Source organism: Engraulis encrasicolus, chromosome 12, assembly GCF_034702125.1.
Source record: "Engraulis encrasicolus isolate BLACKSEA-1 chromosome 12, IST_EnEncr_1.0, whole genome shotgun sequence".
Classification (NCBI taxonomy): domain Eukaryota; kingdom Metazoa; phylum Chordata; class Actinopteri; order Clupeiformes; family Engraulidae; genus Engraulis; species Engraulis encrasicolus.
Window position 1 is genome coordinate 18,051,591 of NC_085868.1, and position 22,402 is coordinate 18,073,992.

A 22,402-nucleotide genomic window follows, 5' to 3' on the forward strand; every position below is an offset into this window, starting at 1 on the left:
AGGGGCAGTTTTCTAAAGAAGAGGGAGTCAAGATACACCCAGATTGTTTTGTTAATCTGATCTGCAACTACAGGAAACATCTGGTTGAGGTTATTGCGACTAACTTAGGGTTAAAACCTATTGAATGCAAGGGTGTACTTACTTATGCCTTGCTGTCCTGTGAATGTTTACATCTTATGGCCAATGAAAATATGAAAACTTGTAAATGTTTGGGTTGAATTAGTTAAAGCAGACTCTGGTTGTTCCTTCTTGTGATTTCCGGGAATATCAGACCATGCTTTACGACCAATTTCAACACAAATGTAAGAAATTCCAAAGGGTGTACAAACTTTTCCCTAGGACTGTATACACATACACATCATGTCAGGAGTCTGGCCTGGGGCAAGGCCAGCTCAAGCATTAGTGTAGCGGTAGTCTCTTCTCTTTTGAAAGTAGACAGATGAGTATATAGTCCCCCTATGCTGTATATCAAGGGTGCTTTGTTGCATTTGGTCCATGAACTTTACTACAAATAAGGCCCACTGTGAAAAGACAATGCACAATTCCACAGGCGTCAACCTCGACACAGATTCATCTGCTATATAAATCATTGTCCTCTGTGTGTGTGTGTGTGTGTGTGTGTGTGTGTGTGTGTGTGTGTGTGTGTTTGTGTGTATGTGTGTGTGTGTGCATGCATGTGTATGTGTGAGAGAGATTACATAATGCACATTCCATTGTGTGAATATATCAGGTTGTGCTTGTATCGGTTCTGAATCTATTTCTAGGTGTCCACTTTTTCAGTAATTGTGTGTGTGTGTGAGTGTGTGTGTGTGTGTGTGTGTGTGTGTGTGTGTGTGTGTGTGTGTGTGTGTCCGTGTGCATGTGCATGTGTGTGTGCATGTGTGTGTGTTCATGATGAGAAGGTACGTGTATCTACAGTGAGGAGAATAAGTATTTGATCCCTTGCTGATTTTGTTGGTTTGCCCACTAATAAAGACATGATCACTCTATAATATTAATGATAAAATGTATTCTAATATAGAGAGACAGAATATCAAAAAGAAAATCCAGAAAATAACTTTGAAGAATATATTTTAATTGATTTGTATTCCATTGAGGAAAATAAGTATTTGACCCCTTCAGTCAAAGAAGACAAAATACTTGGTGGCAAAGCCCTTGTTTTCTCATACAGAGGTCAGATGTTTCTTTCAGTTAATGACAATGTTTGTGGATATATTAGAAAGGATTTTTGTCCACTTTTCTATGCAGATCATCTCTAAATCACTTAAGTTGTATGACTACAGCTTGCCAAATGGGAGCTTCTGTTCCCTTCACAGGATTATTATAGGGTTAATGTTTGAAAACTGTCTAGGCCACTTCATGACCTTAATGTGCTTCTGCTTGAGCTACTCCTTCGTTGCTTGGGCTGTATGTTATGGATTATTATCATATTGGGACGCCAATCCATGACCCACCTTCAGTCTAGTGGTGGTGGGAAAGAGGTTGGCATGCAGCATTGTACGTTTACATGTCTCCCTCCATCCATTTCTTGACGATGTGAAGTTGTCCTGTGTCTTGGCCAGACAAACAACCTCAAAACATTATGTTACCACTTTCATTTATGATGTTGGAGAAGGTGTTGTTCTTGGGATCATAGGCAGCATTTCTTTTCCTCCAAACACATCGAGTTGTGTTAATGCCAAACAGTTTGATTTTGGTGTCATCTGATTCCAGCACCTCCCAATCATATCCTAATCCAGTTTGATGTTCATTGGCAAACCTCAGGTGAGCCTGAACAGGTTCCTTCTGAAGCCGGGGTACCATACATGCACTGCAGGATTTTAATCCACTGTGGTATCAAGTGTTTCCAATAGTTTTCTTAGTGATTGAGGTCTCAGCTGCCTTGAGATCATTTCCTAGCTCTTCCCATACAGTTTTAAGGTGCTTTATCTCCTTTTTTCTGGTTATTAAATTCCCACAAGGTCAAATCTTGTATGGAACCAGAGACAGGCCTAAGATTGATGATTGATGATCATTTTGTATGTCCTAAAATTGGGAAGAAATACACCAACAGTTTGCTCTTTAATATCCAGGAGCCCATTTCAGCCTTGTTGAGTTCTAAAATCTTTTCCCTGACATCCTTTGACAGCTTTTTGGTCTGTCCCATGTTGGCGAGTTTAGTTTGATTGATTGACTGATTCTATGGACTGATTCTGCAGATTCAATGTGTCTTTTGTGTAGGTTACTATTAACAGGTGTGTTCAATTCAGATAACAAGTTGATTGGAAGTGCCATTTGATCTGCGGGATCAGAACTCTTAATGGTTGGCAGGGGATCAAATACTTATTTCCCTCAATTAAATATAAATCAATTATTATACATTCTTTAGAGTTCATTTCTGCATTTTCTTTTTGATATTCTGTCTCTCCATATTAGAATACATATTATCATTAACATTAAATACTGATCATGTCTTTATTAGTGGGCAAACCAACAAAATCAGCAAGGGATCAAATACTTATTCTCCTCACTGTATCTCTCACCGCTGCTGCCTCACATTGACAAAAGCTCTGTGTCCTCTCTCCACATTGATCCTCACCAGCAGCTCTCAGGCGCCTTTTTGACACACACACACACACACACACACAAACACACACACACACACACACACACACACACACACACACACACACACACACACACACACACACACAAACACATAGAAAGCCTCCAAACAAACTGGCATTCAAGTCCTCACAGGGTAAGAGCAAAGTGTTTGTGTGTGTGTGTGTTTGTGTGTGTGTGTGTGCGTGCGTGCGTGCGTGTGTGCGTGCATGTGATTTTGTGTTTCTGAGCAAAGTACTGTGTGTGTGTGTGTGCATGCATGTGTTTTTGTCTTTCTGAGCAAACAGACAGTCACTTCTTAAAATCCGGCGGTCTCAGAGCGCAGAACGCTGGACACATCTCAGACTACAAGGGAAACTGGCATACTTACCATTTATAGGACTGGGCGGTTAATCGAGTTTTACGGTTTCTTGAGAAGTTTTCTGAATTCGATTAATATTTTGACATATCGAATATCTCGAGTTTAGGCTGTAAATGCGTAAGATTTCGCCACTCTGATTTCCCTTCTGTGCTGTGGAGCGGTCCGCCCCGCCTCCTCCTTGCGTGTGTTTCCCCCCAACAGAGCTGGCTCCCCTCCCCCTGCTCCTCCTCCTCCTCCCCCTCCCCTTGCGTGTAGCGGCGTGTGTTTGTGTTGATAAACTCTTTCAACATGGCGGCGCCCACAGAAGAAGCCGAAACAGCAGAATTTGTTCCAAAGAAAAGGACGAACGGCTCAATAATATGGCGTTATTTCGGATTTAGAGCCTCTGACGAGGAGCATCTCTATAAGAGGCTTTGTCCGTTGGTCCGTCCGTCCGTGACGCTTTTTGTCAGACGTCTTTGTCCCATACAACCAGAGTGGGGTAAACCGGCTGTGCTAATACAGCCATGATGCGTTTCCCAATCGTTACATTGGAAACCGCTTCGAAATGATAATAAACAACTAAAATATGATTTAAGTGACATTGTGTGACAAAATGACATTGTAATTTCAACATTGAACATCTTTTGGCTAGAAGCTTAAAAAAAAAAAAAATTAAAAAAAAAAAAAAAAAAACTTTGCTTGGATTTTTTTTTTTGTGGGGGTGCTTGCACTTAAATAAAAAGAAAAACCTTTGCTGAATTTCGTGTTTTTTTCCCCTTGCATAGATATCGAGATATATATCGTATATCGAGAAATAGCAGACACTAATCGAGATTATTGTTTTTCTCAATATCGCCCCGCCCTAACCATTTACAAACCACTCCCTATGACACACAGTTTACTCCAACACTGCAATTGGCGAAGACATTCTTACATTTACCATTAAAGCCCGCCTCCAAGTACTACCCACCAAATCCAACCTGTCCATCTGGTACCCCTCTAGCCATGAGCCGCACTGCACTCTACATCCCACAAACCAACATAGCAAGACAGCTGCACACATTCTAAATGGGTGCTCCTTCTATAAAGGACTGTATATAGCGCGACATGTCAGACTGGTCAACATTATATCACAAGGCATTAAAGACACACAGTTCATAAAATAATGAAAAAAGAAGAACGGCAACACCGATGCTCCCATTTACTTCATTTTAATCTTGTGACGTTTCGGGCCACCCTGGCCCTTCCTCAGACATGAAAGACATTATATTAAAGACATTATATATGTCTTTATATATATAAATATATATAATAGACATTATATATAAGTGATACTGTTCCATTTTTGGAAATGAGCTCATATTAAACATCCCCTTGAGTTAAATAATTGAGTTTTACCTTTCTCCCGTACTTTCAACTGTTCTCTGAGTACAGCAGTGCACATTTCACCTCAAGGCTAGCAGTTAACATTGACTTCTATGAGAACAGTTAGCTGCCAGCTGGTCTCATAGGACTCAATGTTAACTGCTAGCATTAAAAATTAAAGTTTGCACTGTCATACCCAGAGAACGGTTGAAAGTAGAGTTGAACGGTAAACCCCTATTATTTAACTCAAGGGGAGGTGTAAAATAAGCTTGTTTCCAAAAATGGGACAGTGTCACTTTAAAGACACACAGGAAATTTCAATGCAAATACACACAAATTGCACAGTAAAAATGGACTGGTTCAGCGACACTCCTGATGATACACTTTTAAGCAGCATTCCCAACGCTGACAATAGAAATGTCTCCTTTGTGGAAATAGGTTGCCCCTTTGATCTCTACATGGATACTCGCAACCACTCCAAGATCCTAAAATACCAGCCACGTATGGATGTGGTCACAAATCAAGGTTTCAACTGCAAGCTTATTGTTCTTGTGTTTGGCAGCCTAGGACATGTACATAGGCTTGCATTGCTTGGATTGCAGCTCTGTGGACTTAATAAGGACAATTCAAAAAAGACTGCTAAATACTGCTCAATTTCTGCAATAATTGGTAGTTTAGCAATATGGCGAAGGAGGTGCCATGTCTACCCCTAAACAACTTAAATGAACACATTCAATACCAGCCGTTTTTTGGAATTCAGCCGTAGACTCCCAGCCAATTTCATCATTTTATGTCATTTTTTGAACACCCACCGAATATTTTGTCTTCAACCCACAGACACATGTCAGGGCCTGTTCCACAGCCCAGACACTCAGCTGTCTGTATATCTTTACGGTTTGTTTCTAGCTTATTCCATTCTGAAGTTATTTCACTTTAAGCGAGCACTGGTTTAGGTAAAAATAGCGATTTTCAACATTCTGAGATAAAGCTTTTTTTGTCACGGGTGCGCCCTGACTCTCCGAGTTTAAATTGCGGGTCTAAATACATTTTCATGCCCAAAGAACAACTCCAGTAGCTTGTCAAAAAAGGGAGTCCAAGGCACTCTTCTTGTGGAAAAATATTAAAAAGCCTTTATTAAAACTGATGGCTAATAAGTTTAAAAACATGGGAGCAGAGACCCACGCGTTTCGGCGCAAGCCTTCTTCAGGGTACTGCTCAAACAGGAATTCCTAATAATATACACCTGCCCAGCACAGGTAGGAAGTCACATGAACCATTTCCCAGGTAAACATTACATGTAAGGGCCACTAGGTGGCCACGCAGGTGTCAAAAGCCAGTAAATGGCCAGGTAGAGAGAGAGAGAGAGAGAGAGAGAGAGAGAGAGAGAGAGAGAGAGAGAGAGAGAGAGAGAGAATAAAAAATACATGCAAGAGCCAGTACTGTAGATGGCCATACATGTGTCACAAGCCAGTGAATGGCCAGGTAGAGGGGAAAAAACATATATACAAACAAAACAAAAGAAGATACATAAAGAGCCACTAGGTGGCAATAGGCTTAGATAAGGGCAGCTACCAATACTAGAAAACCACTTATAAACAGAGAAGTCATTACAAAAAAGGACTAAAATCAATTTCTTCATTTAATCCTGGGTATGTCATGGCCTGCAAAGTGTATATGTAGAAAGTTTCCCTTTGTAGTAATAATTTTAACCTGTCACCACCCCTAATATTCTTTTTGATTGTTTCTAGACCTTCAACCATTAACCCATCTGGATTGCTATTGTGTGCTGTGTGAAAATGTTTAGCCTTAGGATAATCCAAGTTAACCTTCCTAATGGCCATCCTCATTGAAAATGTGAATGACCGTACAATAGCCTACGCCACGATTGCGATTGTTTAGGCTATTATTTTATTCCTATTGTTGCAAACAAACCACTCTGTCGAATTTACACCAAATGGACATTACAAGTTGTGGAGTCGCTTTGTTTACACTCTGTTTCCCATGAATCTCGACAAACGACGGGAGCTCCCGAGGTACAAAAAAACAAAAAGTCTGGGATTAGTTCCGGTCTGCTTTCACACCTGCAACAGGTCCGCACCAAGTTCGTTTGATCTGGACCGAGTCCGACCTTTCAGCTCGGTCTCGGTCCGCTTGTTTGGTCCGGACCAGGATTCGCTGGTTTGTATACAGACCATCCCAAAAGGTCCGAACCAACGAAAATCTGGTCCGTTTGGTCCGGACCAAACGTGGTTGGTGTGAATACGCCCTTAAAAGAGCTGGGTTATTACTTTGACTTAACCCCTGGGTCAATTGCTTTTCTATTAAAAATGGGTTAAATATTGTAGTAAATAGAATGTATCAATGGAATTCCACCTTTCGCGTGGAGAGTTTATATACAGTGTTCCACTCACAGTTAATTCAGTTGTGGTTACGTATCTGATGAGTACAGTAAACTTTACGGTAACCTAACTCCAGTGTCCGAGTCGATCTTTATAATAACCAGGTTATTACATTTGGCGACGAGGAAAACTGAACTCGGAGTACGCTGTGTGTGATGACAACCGCGGGAGAGTTTTGGAACCGATTTTAAGCAAATGTTGGACCGCGAAGGACCAGAAACGTCTCGAAGAGCTACAGAAGCTATCACAAGTGGGGCTAACAACACCAGAGCAACAACTACATCAACAGTTAACGGCGCAAGTATGATTACAGGAATGGTGGGAAATCTAACTGCTTTCGACAGTCAAAGCCAGAGTTGGGAGGAATATTGCGAGGTGTTGAGACATTTTTTTGAGGCAAATGGGATCGCTGACACAGGCAGGAAGCGGGCGATACTGTTAAGCTCTGTGGGTAGCAAGACATACAGCTTGATGAGAAACTTGTTAAGCCCAGAAAAGCCAGGCGACAAAACATTCGTGCAGTTGTCGGAGTTGTTACAGTCGCATTATAACCCGAAGCCCAGTGAAATAGTCCAGAGATTCAAGTTTAATTCGAGGACAAGATCTACTAACGAAACTGTGTTGGAATATGTAGCAGTGTTGAGGGAACTAGCGCAACATTGTAACTACGGCGACAAGTTGAAAGAGATGCTGAGGGACAGGCTCGTGTGTGGAATTGCGGATGATCGAATGCAAAGGAGATTGTTGTCAGAAACGGCGCTAACGTTTGACAAAGCCCTGGAAGTGTTACAATCCATTGAAGCAGCGAACAGAGATGTATGTGACTTGCAATCCAACACGGCGGAAAGTGTAAACAAAAACACTGCGTCACAGGCAGTGTACAAAATGAACGCAAAACCAAAGTGGCAAAACATGGGTGGGCCAGTAGTAACATGTTATACAGGTCCTTCTCAAATAATTAGCATATTGTGTTAAAGTTCTTTTTTTCCCCCATAATGTAATGATAAAAAATAAACTTTCATATGTTTTACATTCATTGCACACCAGCTGAAATATTTCAGGTCTTGTTTTGTTTTAATATTGATGATTTTGGCATACAGCTCATGAAAACCCAATATTCATATCTCACAAAATTAGCATATCATGAAAAGGTTGTCTAAACAAGCTATTAACCTAATCATCTGAATTAACCAATTAACTCTAAACACTGGTAAAAGCTTCCTGGGGCTTTAAAAAGTCTCAGCCTTGTTCATTACTCAAAACCGCAGTCATGGGTTAGACTGCTGACCTGACTGTGTTTAACATTAAAGTCAATGGCAGTGGCATTGCATGAGGGTTATGGAAGCCCAGATAGGCCTAGCATTGATGCTTAGCTGCCAGCTGTTTTTTGTTCTTTGATCTGGTGACCCGGGGGGCAATCGCTATTCCGACATACCGCTATTCCGACAGCCGACATACCGTAGGGTTAGGGTTAGGGTCAGGGTTAGGGTTAGGGTTAGGGTAAGGCCGGGCATACACTGTGCGATATTTTCACTCGTGGGTCTTAAGCTTCTGCTCACACTGCACGATGGAATTTCACTGTTTAAAAGTTCACATCTCACGTCCTCACACTACACGAGCCGACAGTCGGATGCGAGCGAAATACTTCCACCGTACGACGCGACAGGCATGTTTCCCCGGTCTGCAGAGGAGGGAACATGCGCACCTGAGGTGGAGATGAGGTCGTGCTCAACAGCGAATCGCACGGCCCTATTAATTTGTGCATGTGAAGTGTCAAATCGGGTCGTAGCACTGCTTTAACTGTGCGATTTACGCACGAGCCACGACCAGGATTTCAAACAGTTTTGATTTTCTTGCGACCCTGCGATTGCACGATCGTGAGGTGAAATCGCTTGTCGTTACCCCATGTACACTGCACGATGCGAGACTCGCGATTGACCTGCGATTGAGCAAGAAATCGACCCGACTCTATAAAAGTCGTGCGAGTGCCAAATCGGGGCAAAATCGGGGCAAAAGTCGCACAGTGTAAGCCCAGCTTAACTGTATGCACTCTCCCTAAACTGGTAAAAGCTGAGCAACTTAGCACAAACCAAAGAAATTGCATAACTCGCGCCGGTATACATCAATGTCGGAATAGCGACATGTCGGAATAGCGCCACGTAACCGGTGACCCACACTTCCCTCTTCATTATACTCCATAGATTTCCATACCAAGTTTTTCTATTTTTGTTACAAATCAATTCTAATTTGCCAGAAATGAAACCCCATTGAAAGTCAATGGAATGTTCTGTCTGGCAATTAGAATTAGAATGAGGGACTCCACCCTCTGCCGAACAAAGTAAAGGCCATACAACAAGCACCAACCAACATCACAGAGTTGAGAGCTTATAGGTCTACTCGACTACTACAGCAGGTTCTTGCCAAACCTGTCAACGTTGTTAGCTCCCTTACACAAGCTGCTGCGTAAAGAGATCAAGTGGCACTGGCATGGTGAGCAGGAGAGAGCATTTGAGGAGTCTAAGAGACTCATGCAGCCGACTCCCTCTGCCACAGTCATCCACCACGAGAGAACAGGAGGAGCGGGTGCTGATGGCTTGTGTCAGCCACAGACATGAGCCAGTGGACACGCAAAGACCCTGTGCTGTCATCGCGAAGCCGGTAGCAGGGGGACCCAGCTGTATGCCAGAGGGACATCTGCAGGACATCACAACATCACCAGAGTCAAGCAGTCCATCCCCAGTTGCAGTGAACGACACTGCACCTCAACCAACAGCTGCACCTGTTTGAAACCGGTGTACTTGAAGAATTACAGGGAATGATCACACACACACACACACACACACACACACACACACACACAAGGGTGAAGGCTGGTCGCTGCCCTAAACCATACTTAGCGAACACACACACACACACACACACACACACACACACACACACACACACACACACACACACACACACACACACACAAGGGTGAAGGCTGGTCGCTGCCCTAAACCATACTGATCGAGCATAGGCCTACACCATACCACAAACACACACACTTACCTGAGTGTATACCCACACGCACTGGAACTGCTGCAAATAAAAAAAAAGAAAAGAAAGAAAGAAAAAAAGAGACACGACGACAGAAGTCTTGTTAAAAAAAAAAAACTGACGGTGTACGAGAAGGAAAAGGCATTTGTAATATTTCTAATCAGTGTTGCCAATTTAGCGACTTTGTCGCTAGATTTAGCGACTTTTGGCCTATTTCGCTTGTCTTGTGAGAGGCAAATCAGTCTCCCTCCCCACGACACCACACAATGCATTTTCAGTGGCGGGTAGAGACAGACGTGACACATGATGCACTACGGTGTGGCAGCTTTTGTGGTACGCACAGGAATTCTCATGCACGTACATCTGCTTATATGAGGCTATGGCAAGCGATATGGGACAAAGATATGGCAGGAACTGAAGGTCAACATAAACCGAGATCACACAATCTTCGATATGGTCACCAAATGTTTTGGTTATGTTATGCCTACACTTTGGAATTAGATCAGAGTCTTGTTGTTACACAGATATTTGATTTACCTAAACTGTACCCTGTACTTAACTTTACTCGGTCTACCCTACAAGCAGATACAGGGGGCATGAGAATCCGGTGCGTATCACAAAAGCTACCACAACGGCTCCTTGGGATATGCATATGCACTAGCAGGCGCCTTTAGCGACTTTTTGGTGCATCTGGCGACTTTTTAAAACGTGCATTTTCAGTGACAAATTCATCGTTTTTCCACATAATTCTGACTCTGCGCCGCCGTCAGAAGCGTTTCCCACGGTTAAGCAGGGCTGCAGATTAGCTCTGATCTCCAAAAAGTAGCTAGCACCGCCCATTTGTACTGTGGACGAAGGCATGTGGGCACGTTTTCTGTAGATCAGCGCGCCGTGCGTAACATTGTGACGTCATACGCAACGTCATGACGTCATCTAGCGACTTCTAGCGACTTTTCAGCAAGCCCATAGCGACATTGGCTGATTGTCTTTTGGCAACACTGTTTCTAATATTTGTCATTCATTGTGTGATGTTAAGTGTAGCTTTATGGTAATGTTTTCATACTATATTTATGATACTAGGTTGTATTGTCTTACTCAATGTGACTTTCGACAAGTAAATTTGGTTAATGTGTAACGTTGCAGCATAATAAAGTAATTGTAAGTTAGAAGGGAGGTAGGGGAGCACGGGGCACAAACTAACGGGGGGCAAGATGTAACATGGACTTTTTATCAAGACGGACCCATCATTTTCTGCCTACTTCCGTAAACAAGGTTGTTATCCCACAAAGTGTGTTTTAGCACCCTGAAAGTATTTTTTCCCACGTCGCTTGTTTTTTGTTTAGTGAAGCATGGGTGCAAGCTACCAAAACTATTCCGATATTGCCTGATACTGTGTTTTCTCAGTTACAAAATGATACCATGTGGAAGTATGTTGCTAGTTCGTAGCCAGTGCTAGGTTTGCAACAGTCATGGCTGAGGCGCCGGGGGCTAGTTGTAACATGGTAAATCTCAGTGAAATTCTCATTCTTGTGGCATACAAAAAATTGGCATACAAATGCAAACCCATCACATTTTATTTGAAGTATGGGTTTATTTATTTAAATATTATGCATATTAAATGATTATAAAAGTTATTATTAGGCTATAATGTGAAATTAGATTTTGTGTTTTTAATGACTAATAAAATTAAGCCTCTAAAGCCTATTTATTTATTTTTTAATTAGAGTATTGGTTACCTATCTGATCAGTACAGTAAACTTTACCGTAACCTAACTCCAGTGTCCGAGTCCATCTTTATAATACGGTAACCAGGTTATTACAAATATATTGGGTTATTTTCCATATCCATTACCTGGGTTATTGGTTAAACCCACATCAGCACCCAGGCCCTGGGTTATTTCAACCCTGTAATCTAAGTTATCTTGTCAAGGATATTTGAATTTTGAATTTTACCGGTCGCCATTGCCAAAACGGCTACCAGTATAAGGCTACCAACGTCCAGAAGAAAGGACACCTGATGGCTTATGAAAGCATTGTTTCGGTAAGTGTGCGCCTTTTATTACATATATAAACTTGCCATAAATTGCATTTCGCGGTGTAAATGTGCGTCAGCCTTGAGTTCCTGTTTGTGGCAAGATAGCCACATTTCATAGCTACACATTTCGAGTAATAGGAGGAAAACTGTATTAACTAGTCTTTTAAGGGGAGCAAATGAATAAGCACTTAGTCATTATTGCAGTGGTTTGCTGTCCTGAGGTGGATTCGGGAATATAAATGCTTGCTGAATGAATTTTACAAAGGTAGGCTACATTTCATCGGAAAATAGTATGTTCGTCCAGCCTTCGTTCTGTCAACGGTTAGTTAGCTAATACGCTACGCTAAATCACAATGTTAGCCCTTCTGGGATTCATTTGGTTGCAATGATACAGTTTGGTTGCTTTTCGCACAATATAGCTCATCATAACGGATGGTTGGCTGTCAGTGGTTGGGTAGATACTTTTTTAGGTAGAGGGCTAAGTGTGTCTACTCGACAATACATTGAGGTTCACTAAACAGGCGATATACTACTAGCCTAATGCAGGACTCTACTGACACAAACTATCTGAGAAATTGGCTAACTATATCTAGCTCCACTGAACCTAGAATTCAATTCATAACGACACAATTTTCGTTTGGGGGGCGCAAGCTGGCATCTGAAGACTGTCTTCGGTTTCCACAAGTGTCATGTTAGTTTTACATACTGTAGGGGAGTCGACGGACTTTCTTCTTTTTCTGTGTCACCTAGAACTAGTTTTATGAGAGCGAGTGCTTGTGTGACTTCGCCTGCGATGTTCTTCCGAGCTCACTGCGACTTGCACTTGTCTTTCACAAGTCCGAACTATGATAAAGGCAGAGGGAGGGATAGCTCGCGCATGAAATATTACCGATATGTTAGGTGTGGTAAGTCGCACCATGTGTGTGGGCAGCTTGCTTGCGCACGAAAATGTTGTCGCGACAATTGTTTATTGTTTGTGTGTCAACTGACGTTTCTTATCTCGTCTCGTAGGCCTATGTGCTTTTGCTTGCTTGGTCAGAGTTGTAGCTCTACTACGTAGCTGTTTGATAAATGCGGATGAAGGCTATACGTGGAAAAATGTCTACATTCACCTGTCGTTGTGTTCCAAAAATACTTTAATGGTGTTATAGTTAGTTAGCCTATTTCTTTCAATCACGAGCAGGGATTTGTTGCTTTGTTGACGGCACAGGGAAGTTTCCTGGTTTAAATAATTTTGTGGCTATAGGCACTATACACAATGTAGTGCATGTACTTTACTGTAAGATTCTCTTTGTGTGTGTGCGCGCGCGTGCATGTGTGTGTGTGTGTGTGTGTGCGTGCCTGCGTGCGTGCGTGCGAGCGCGCGTGCATGCTTCGTGCGTGTGTGTTACAATTGTAGACAGCCTTAATGTTTCTGTGAATGTGAGTCGAACCATTGGCAGATTACATCAGAGGAATCAGTGTAGCTGCTTATCTGCAGTCAAATCCTCACACAGCAGCAATTTATTCACAACACTGATACACAACTGCGGTGGATGAAGGTGCTCTGTGTGTTTTTGTGTGTGCTTGAGAGAAATTCAGAGAGAGAGAGAGAGAGAGAGAGAGAGAGAGAGAGAGAGAGAGAGAGAGAGACTCAGCATCAGAGAAGGAGTATTTCACATATTTAATATTATCTGGATGCTCTTGTTGTAAGTGAATTGTTTTGCCCGATAAGTGAATGATCGGTACATGGTATTCTGATATCTGTGTTACAGCCTGCAAAATTATTTCGTTCTTTTCTGTTCTGTATTCTCCTCTCATAGAGCAAATTGTGGCTCTCCAGCGACAGTAGGCTAATTGAATGGATTATATTAGTAGAGCAGATTAGTAACATAATCGTTCACTTTGGTATAAAAGCATGAAATTTGGCACAGATACTCTCTAAGGGTCACTTTTTGGAAAAAAAGCGCTGGCCACGCAAAAATTCAAGATGGCGGCCATTTTTCAAGATGGCCGCCACTGCTACTGAATATTTAGTGTAAAACCCATTAACTTTGGTTTAAAAACATAAAATTTGGCTCAAATACTCTCTAAGGGTCACTTTTCAGTAAAAAGCACTGGCCACGCAAAAAAATCAATATGGCGGCCATTTTTCAAGATGGCCGCCTTTTCTACTATTGGTTAGTGTAATAGCCACTTACTTTGGGATACAAACATGAAATTTGGCTAAAATACTCTCTAAGGGTCACTTTTTAGAAAAAAAAATTCTGGACACACTAAAAGTCAATATGGCAGCCATTTTTCAAGATGGCCGCCTCTGCTACTAATGGTCATTGTAAAAGCCTTTTAGTTTGGTATAAAGACATGAAATTTGGCTGAAATACTACGGGTCACTTTTTAGGAAAAAAGCACTGGCCCAGCAAAAATTCAATGTGGTGGCCGTTTTTCAAGATGGCCGCCATTGCTACTAAATCGTTTGTGTAAAAACCATTTACTGTAATTTTACATGAAAACATGAAATTTGGCTGAAATGCTGTCTAAGGGGCACTGTTTTGAAAAAGACCCTGGCCACCCAAAAATTCAATATGACGGTCATTTTCAAGATGGCGGCCATTGCTACTAAATGGTTGGTGTAAAAGTCGTTTTGTTTGGTATAAAAACATGAAAGTTGTCATAAATGCTCTCTGACGGCCACTGTTTTGGAAAAAGGCACAATGGCCACACATAAATTCAATATGACAGAAATTTTTGAAGATTAGCACCAATCTCCTTGACCATCTCTACCAAGACGGCCAGGGCTCCAGACTAACTTTTTGCACTGGTTGCACTGGTGCGCCTAAACATTTTTCTTAGGTGCACCAGCACAAAATTTAGGTGCACCGAAATGTTTTCACCATCCCATACACACACGCACCTCAGCTTTAAAAAATAATTATTAAAAATAACAATAGCAATAATAATAGCAACAATAATCATTATTATTATTATTATTATTATTATTATTATTATTATTCTATTATTTTAAAAGACCTGGAGCCTTTCATGTGCTATAGGTTAGTCTTCCAAATGTGCTCCTTATAAAAGACATGACAGTAGGCTACTGGCTACCTAACTAACACATCTTGGCTACAAGCAGTTTGGCTGGTAGAAAAGACCAAATTAGTAGCCTTTTAGTCAGTATGTGTTTGACTAGTAAGATCAACATACCAGCCTTTTCTGAAATAAGGCTACGCACACGGCACAAGCACAGAGTTACAATATGAAGATGGATGGATGGATGGATGGATTGATAGATAGATTTTTTTTAACAAATCCTGCTAAAAATGTAATGATTTGTAAAATTATTAGACACAAATAGCCTAGCCTATGTTTACAGTGGAATCTGAGGTGAATTGGGTTTCGTCTATTTCCCCGTTTTTGAGCGCTCTCCCTCTGCATAATGATTGTGGTATCTTAGCAAGCGCTACGAACAGACACGACAGCACTAGTGCGCTCGTTCGCTCACTCTCTCTCTCCGTCCCTCTATCGCGTGCTGTCTCGAGGTGCATGAACGATGCCTTGCCGACTGATAGGCAGTATGTAGCCTGCCCTAGTCGCTATCAAAAAACTCACAGAAGTTCCGACAGACTAGTGCGTCACCTGTTGATTGGCCAGCTCTGCACACGACTGAAACGGGCAATTACCCGCGCACCCGTCTGCGTTTTTGTGTGCCAATGTTTAATATCCGCTCAAGCCATTTAGTTTTCCCCCGTGATTGTGACTCTCTCGTGTTTAAAATATCCTCATGTCATTTTGCTGTTTTTACCGTGAATGTAACTCTCTCGCCCATTGCAAAACTCGCTGGCACATGTGAACTCGGATAGTTGAGCGAAGTTGAACATTCTATTCTGAAATGTCGGGCTGCCTGTGAACGAGGAAGGGATAGAAAGCTACCGGTAGTTCAGCGGAGTTGAAGGAATGACCGCATCGACACGCTTTATTGTGTGATGATGGGCCACTTCTGTAGAATGACTATTCATTTTATGTCCATTAAAACGGTTGTTTGGTTATTTATTTTGTTTTACTGATGGCTGGTCGCACCGGTGCGCCTAAAAATATTTTTTAGGCGCACCATTGAAAAAAATGGGCGCATATGCGACCAAATTGGTCGCACTCTGGAGCCTTCAAAAACATGGTGTGAAATCCCTTTTCCGAGCTCACTCTGATGGCAGCTATTGCCTAAGGCAATGAGACCACAAAGCGCCCACACACTGTCAGGCTATGGGGTCGCAAAGCCCTCACCATACCGGCTCATCAAAAGCTATACACCACTGGCCTTGTTGGATTAGGAAAGACTGGACCACATGAACATTGTCAATTGCCAGGTGGTGTACTGTTGCTACAAACTGTAAATTTCCCATCGTCAGGGCTGGATTAACCCACAGGCTAGTTATGGCTGCAGTCTAGGGGCCCCCACTTGCCAGGGGGATCCAGTTGGCTAAAGGGGGGTGGGGAGTGTAGAAGACAGAATTGTGACAAGAGGCAGTATTCAGATTTGTCTCCATATATGTTATTCTTAATTTCTAGCTTTGAATGACGCTGGCCATGTAGTTTTGCAGCGAAATTTCCTGTCAAACTGTAGCCTAGGGGCCCCAGTCCATCTTAATCTGGCCCTGCCCATCGTGCTTTGCAACATGACTGACCACAGTGTCCTTACCGATATCATTAACCCAATGTGTCACCTCATTTGATCCCAGCCAACATGCTCCTTGTGCGCCTCGGGGCTACTCAGATTCAAACTTGAGGATTCACCTATCCCTGAGCATTGGAAGAGACGTCAACAGTGTCCCACAGGTATTTGCCACAGATGAGCTCACCTATGGCCACACCACTGTAATAAAGCACCACATTCGACTGCAGGATGAATGCTCATCCCCAATCCACTGAATGTTTTTTGGTCTCATGTGGGTACTACTACTGAGAACTTTATAAAGTTTTCAGTGATGACAAAGATGTTTTGTGTGTCACAACTGTCTGCTCCAGAGACAAAGAGGTAGTCCATGCAGATGAGCTCCAGCTCCATGGTCGTAATGCTCTCCATTGGTGCAGCTCTCTGAAGAACAAATTTCCATCTGAAACAGCACTCACACCTCAAGCACTTTTCTTCAATGTCATTGGCCATGCCAGGCCATAAAAAAACTGGGCACGGGCAAGTTATAGGGCTCATTCTGCACCTACATAGATGCCCAACCTCATCATGCACACCCTCTAGTGCTGTCTTCCAGAACTATTTGGGGAGCACCAGCTGATACACATACCTGCCGTGATCAACCCTCTAGCGGTACAGCACACCATCTCTCTTCTCCAGCTCATGTCACTGAGCTTAGCCTCAGGAGGTTCTGAATGGACTGCTGTGTGACTGGACTTAGTCACTCTCCAAGGCCAACAACTTGATGGAAGTGTGGGTCATCTGCAAGAGCTTGCGCCAATCTGACAATATCATCCATGGCAGAACATCTTGATCAAAAGAATTGGGGACTGATGATGCATCAATGGCAAGTAACTCAGCTACTGTATGACTGTGGCTGTCATTCATGGAGACAACACAGTGAAATCGACATTCAGCAGAGAGCACTTCACAAGAGATGGATGGTCCAGCCACATTGATGAGGCTAGATTTGATATGTTTGCCCATAAGCAACCAAAGGTCAACCAAAAGCAGAGAGTCCTGCTGACTGAGGACAGAAAAAGCTTGGTAAACAATGGGAGGTCTTCTGGACTGCAAATCTAACAATTGCAGAAAGTTGTGAATAACTATCAAGTGTGGCTGCAAAGATGCATATGTTTTAAATTGGGTTTCAGTTGCACAGACCTTTGCAGCTTTACATGTGAATAGAGGATATGTGATTCTAGACCATGATTTACTGTATATGTACCAANTTTGTAAAGGTTTCCATAATCACCTTTTTTACATGACTTTGTAATGTAAGTGTAGAGCGCATTTTGCCTTTTTTCTCACTGTATTTTGGTTACTATGTCGTGTAAGCATGCTTGTTGTCGCTTAATTGATTGATAGGGGTTGGGGAAAGTCAGGACTTTTAAATACCTACCCAGGAAGTAGAGGGCTAGCGCTCAACAGGTACCCTTCCTGTGGATCAAGCCGGCAAGTCAGACACAGTGTGCGGGGCCTTCTTGCTATGGATTACCTGGGCTTTTCCTTTGTGGATTATTGAACAAGGACAATTCACTGAAAACCTTCGGAATTACGGCAAGTTAAAGGACTGTCCCCGACGCCTGGAATCTGGTGAGATTGCATCCTTGTTTTCTAAGGAGTGACTACTCAGCAGCTGACTTAAGAACTGTTTCGAAACGCGGGGTTGCTTTGAATCGATTCTTGGACTACTTAAATTTCATTTTCACTTATCATTGGGACTGGGGAAGCGTAGGTTGGACATTTGGGATTCGCGGGGGTATGTTTGAGTGAATGTTTGTTTGTGTTGCGCTGACTCATGAGCTGCAGCTGTGCTTGAAATATCCTACAATACAGCGTGAACTGTGTGATTGACTACTGCCTATGGTGTCATTCTTTATTTTGCTTAATTTAATGTTTAATGGTAGTGGGGTTTGGAGGAGTGTTGCACTTGGCAATTACATTGCACTCTATCTAAAAACAGCATAGCAGTTACCGTATTGTCAGTATTAGACCCACCCGTGAAAATATAGCGTTGTGACTTTCTCTGGCGTTGATTCTGTCAGGTGAATTGTTACAATTTTAAAAACAGCATTAGCAATGGCAGCCATCTTGAAAAATGGATACCATATTGATTTTTTGTGTAGTCAGGGCCTTCTTCCAAAACAGTGGCCCACAGAGAGTATTTCTGCCAAAACAAATGTTTTTATACCAAAGTAAACAACTTTTACACCAACTATTGAGGAGCAATGGAGGCCATCTTGAAAAATGGCCGCCATATTGAATTTTTGGGTGGCCAATGCATTTTTTCCAAAACAATGGCCCTCAAACAGTATTTCAGCCAAATTTCATGTTTTAATACCAAAGTAAATGGTTTTTACACTAATCGTTTAGTAGCAATGGCGGCCATCTTGAAAAACGGGTGCCATGTTGAAATTTCGCGTGGCCAGTGCTTCTTTTCTTAAAAGTGACCCTTAGAGAGTATTTCAGCCAAATTTCATGTTCGTATACCAAAGTAAATGGCTTTTACACTAACCGATAGTAGAAAAGGCGGCCATCTTGAATAATGGTCGCCATATTGATTTTTTTGTGTGACCAGTGCTTTTTACTAAAAAGTTACCCTCAGAGAATATTTCAGCCAAATTTCATGTTTTTAAACCAAAGTTAATGGGTTTTACACTAAATATTCAGTAGCAGTGGCGGCCATCTTGAAAAATGGCCGCCATCTTGAATTTTTGCGTGGCCAGCGCTTTTTTTCCAAAAAGTGACCCTTAGAGAGTATCTGTGCCAAATTTCATGCTTTTATACCAAAGTGAACGATTCTCTTAAAAAAGGCCTTTAATCTGCTCTACTATATGCCATTTTCTATAAACACTGCACAACAACACTTGCAACTTACTATATGCAGTATAATTTGTAAGTCACAATCAAATGCACATAGATTTGTATTAGGTACAGTATTATGATGGGTATGATGTGAGCTTTGGTTTTGTGTGGGAGGTCTTTGATTGCATTGGAATTGAAGATCCGTATGATTTTGAGATCTGTTATTTCAATCTAATACTAATTTTAGTGTGATCTTTTTTCCCAGAGATTGTGTGATTTGTGATTTGGATATCTCTTTTCTTTGTGTTCCAATTTCTTGGTTGCTTATGATTTTTGAGACCTGTTATTTCAAACTAATTGTACTTTTAGGGTGATACTTCCTGATGATTGTGTGATCTGTGATTGCATTTTCATCTCTCTTTTATTTGCAGGGTTTTTTTCTTTCTTTCTGTCTTTCTTTATTTTTTTCTCATATCCTGGACATCCTTATATTTGTGTAATCTGTGATGTTTATTTTGATTGTGCTATCTACTGTTCTCTTTTTCTCTGATTGTTGGTTTGCTTGTTTGTTTGTTTGTTTGTTTTCTCTTCTCAGAGCCTGGCGACTGGCCTCCATGGCTACTGCTCGCCAATCTGGAAGGCATCACAGTCACACACCTGAACGTCACGCCAACGGGGACTCACCTGAAATCGCCCAACGCCAACGCAACACACATGCTGGACTTTAGGCACAGAGAAGAGACATTATGTTGGCTCTCCTCCTCCTCCGCCTCCTCCACCTCTTCCTCCTCCTCCCCATCCTCCTCCACTTCCCCCTCTTCTTCCTCTTCCTCCTCGGAGTCCCATGGACAGCTCTGGTGTTCCTCCATGACGAAGCTAAAGGGCTTTTCAGAGCCGAGACGGATACACACAGCACAAAATCTGCAGAGTAAGTTATGCAAGATGTTTTATACAGTTTGTATGCAATACTGCACAGTCATTGTTAGCTACGCTATGTTAGTATGGGATGCAGAAACAAGGTGGACACACACAGCTGCGTATGCTTTATACACAGGGGTGCACATAACTTTTTTAGGCCGTTACTCATATGCGCACCAGCAAATATGTTTTGGTGCGCACCTCATCCGCGGTAAAAAAAAAAAGAGTCTACTGTCTGCAGTGTCGAAGGATAAAACATTATCACCACGAACGTTGACACATGACATGTTGTTTGAAGGCTAATGCAACTGGTGCAAGGTAGCCTAATTTGTTGTTAGTTTGGTATTCTTTAAATCTTAAGTAGCCTACAAATGGTCTACAGGTCATTAAGTGCAGTGATTATTGTCTGGATTTCATCTGTTTTTGCCGATTTCGCCGTCATGCCTGCTAACTAATGCACAGAGGGGGAATAAACGTGTCCTATGCGGTGTCCGTTTGGAATATGGTGGGAGGAAGCTGACGAAATTAAGAAGTGGAGCTGGCCGGGAACTGCGTGCATTTAAGAAACCACGCGCATGGATGCATGCTTTCAGTTTTTAACTGAAATGAGAATGACGGGGGTGCACGTCCATTCTGGGAGTTAACAGACGGCACAATGCCATAATGATGGAGCGAGGAGGAGAGAGTCAGGAGCTCAACTCGGTCGCGCTCGCGCTGACTGTCGTTAGATTTAGACTACAGTTTATGCGAGTGACATGTCTATTTTTAGGCATTCATGAGAAAACGGGACACATCGCGTCCCTTACCTGTTCAACACGGAACGCATGCTTTCACTACCACATACGGAACGATTCCGCATTTCAAGGGACTGGCACTACATTTCTGTCCGCTCATCATTAGCCTCAAGCCACGGCACTTGGAGCCACTTCTCGGAAAGTTTTGTTTTTTTAAATCTCTGACTCAATTTTCTTTGCTGTTGACGAAACTCCAAAGAAACTGATAAGGCTACTGTTGTCTGTTTCTTTTTGGACATGTTTAACCATTCACCAACATCAACAGTCTGGTGAGATGGTCAGTACGCAAGTGCGCTGTAGTGACCGAGGTGGCAGTACGCATTGCTAATTTTTGGTGCGCATGCGCACCTGCGTACCAGTTATGTGCACCCCTGTTTATACTGTATTCTACATATTGTTTCTTACATGCTGTAAGATGACATTCTTTGTGTCTTTCAACTGTACCAAATACTTAATCGTGCCATACTTATTATTTTGTTTTATTTTTACGACCAAATAATGTACCCCAGAATCAAATGGCAGCCCAGGATCAAGTGGTCCAGTTCTCAATTACTGCGATTTCATTTTATTCTAATTATTATAATAATAGTGTTATATGATCTGTGAAAAAGATGGAAGATAGACTTTGACAAAAACAAAAATACAGAAACAGAAAAACAGAAACACAACTATGATTATTGCCAGAACAGAGTCAAACGTATTGTTTTGTTTTGATCTCCACTGATTGCATTGTGAGATATCAAGATGCATACACAGCAACACAGAAATTAATATGGAATAGTACATCTCTGATGGAAATGAATGAAAGTAAACACACACACACACACACACACACACACACACACACACACACACACACACACACACACACACACACACACACACACACACACACACAAGCAGAGGAAATCAATCCAAAATTGCTTATACAACCTCCAATTATTAGTGGCCCTTATGGATGGATGAACAGATCACACTGTGAAAGTGAGACTATATTTGACACGCTTTGAAGTCGACACCCTGAACCTACAGGTGTCTTTACAACCTCTTTAATGAGTGTTTACCGTGAAATCGTTAATTAGATGCTTTCACAACCCTGCCAGATGCTGTAAATGAGTATGATTCCCAACATCTTAGGTCCTGTCTTAACACAACTCATTAAGCTTCAAACTCATAAGTAGTTTTACTTTTTTTCCTCCAGTTTTTTATTCATTTCATTATTTCTTTCCCGTCATTTATAAAAGAGGCTATGGGGTCAAGTCAGTCTCATTACCCTTTTGCTAATGAAAGTTTGGGCTCGATGCATCAAGAGTGGACGAGGACGAGGGCGTAGCGTAGCGGCGCAGCATGCTAATTTGTTTCGAAGTTATTCTTTTTTTTAACGACCAATTTTTGTACACCCCAGCATCAAGTGGCAGCCCCAGAATCAAG

At 42.1% G+C, this 22,402-nt stretch overlaps 1 pseudogene; it reads left to right on the forward strand.

Moving 5' to 3' along the window:
* Positions 1-22,402, forward strand: part of LOC134460381 (low-density lipoprotein receptor-related protein 1B-like) — a 372,315-nt pseudogene that overhangs the window by 59,134 nt on the left and 290,779 nt on the right.